Source organism: Ambystoma mexicanum, chromosome 1p (assembly GCF_040938575.1).
Source record: "Ambystoma mexicanum isolate Mex_15411 chromosome 1p, UKY_AmexF1_1, whole genome shotgun sequence".
Classification (NCBI taxonomy): Eukaryota; Metazoa; Chordata; class Amphibia; order Caudata; family Ambystomatidae; genus Ambystoma; species Ambystoma mexicanum.
The window spans coordinates 100,530,480-100,532,228 of record NC_090921.1 but is presented as its reverse complement, the minus strand read 5'-3'; the positions used below and the strand labels follow the sequence as shown (position 1 = coordinate 100,532,228).

The following is a 1,749-nucleotide window of genomic DNA, read 5'->3' as shown; positions in this document are numbered from 1 at the left end:
AGGGCCTGATGGGAGAAAGAAACTGTGCTACAATCTGCTCTTCTAAAGGGCTCTGCCTGCTGGAGCTTCCCCCTACACATGGGACAGGCAGCTCTGCAGATGGTCAGAGCTTCCGGGGGGTGGGGGTTGGGGCTGGGTCAGGGCCTGCCTTCTCACCCTCGCTTAGCGGGGCTTCCCAGAACTGACCCAACCCCTACCCTCTTGAATGCAACTCATAATTAGCTGGCAGGGGAGAATCTGATCTCAAGGGCAGATCTCCCAGGGTGAGGCTTACCCATTGCACATCGGATTTGCTGATCCCTGCTATGTTCCCAAATGCGGGATACACAACTGCATTATTTCTGTGTTTGCGCTCTCCCCCTGATTTATTGGTGAAAGAAAAGGTAAAGTGTGCACTAGGCCTCCTAGTTTGCATACTTTAAGATTGTGCTCACATTGCGTTTCTTCAATTAGGTTCACCTTTAGGTGATCGCTTTTCCACATTTTATCTGTTGAATTGAATTATGCTTCTTTCATCACCACCGAAGTAATGTGTATTACAGAGATAAGCTGCCATATGTATTGGGCACACTGCACATGCTCAGGCAGCATCAATCATGCTTTGTACAGGACAACGCTGGCCTAAATTGGGAACAGCCAGCATAGACATGTTGCTACAGGGGCATCTTTTGGGTACAACCAGCATGACAATGTGTTACATCAGTGGCAGTGCTGTCTTACACTGTGGATACATTGATCATTAAAATGTGTTGTGTTGTAAAATGTTCTTTTCTGCTGTTGGTGACATGGAATTTTCATGTTCCCCTTTAGAACTGATTGTAAACCTATGGCTTTTTGGTCACCTTTTCTGCTGTAAAATGCACCATTTCAACCCCATATTTGAAAATAAATTCTTGGGGGGGCAACCCCCCCAAACCCTCCCTAGAAGCTTGTAGCTCCCTCGCTATGCTCGGTCGCCCCCACTATTTCAGAAAAATATTAACACATAGACACTGAAAGAAATCACAAGCAACTAACCTTTGATCACTGCCCATGACACCAAAAGGTATCTTTGGGACTGCATGGCTATCACTGCCTGTGATGCTATTGTGTCAAAGGGGTGAGGTTGTTGACTTTTGGCTCGCCTGCCCACTGGGTGGCAAAATGTTAATGCTTCGGCCCCACATTCAAAAAGGTTGGACAAGCCTGTTCTATAAAATGACAGCTCCGCCTAAAGTCTATTCACGACTTATAGCCAGCGCCTAAGATTACTTGATCTACATGCATTACAACATCTGTACTGCGATTGAATGATTTGCATTTTGTGCAGTGCTTCTCACACATGCAATCTTCTCTTTGCATATGAAAGTTGACTTGATTTTTTGCTTCGTCCTCAGTTTCTATAAGGTCCATACACTCTTTTCTTCAGCCAGTCTTCTCTGTGCATCATGTGCGTCACACTCGTCCTTCGTGATGTCACCAGCTTCTCTTTCACTCTTTTTCATATTAATTTGGGGTGCTCCTCCATTAGATTGTCATCTCTTCGGGAATACATTTATTAGGGTTTTCTCAATGGACACCTTTCGTCAAATATTCACCACGGAATGGTCACAACTGCTGGCATCAAGCATGGCACAATTTCAGGCTTCCAGCATACAGGTGGGGTGGGGGCGCCCCTTCCAGCAAAGGCATGAAGCTGCTCCCCTACACTCCGCCCTCTGATCAAGCCATCAACCACATCTTCACCGGTTTCCACATTTTGATACCGCC

At 46.3% G+C, this 1,749-nt stretch overlaps 1 pseudogene; it reads left to right on the top strand.

Annotated features, from left to right (window-relative positions):
- Window positions 1–214: 214 nt before the first annotated feature.
- On the top strand, window positions 215–356 carry LOC138462782 (U1 spliceosomal RNA; annotated as a pseudogene).
- Window positions 357–1,749: the final 1,393 nt, after the last annotated feature.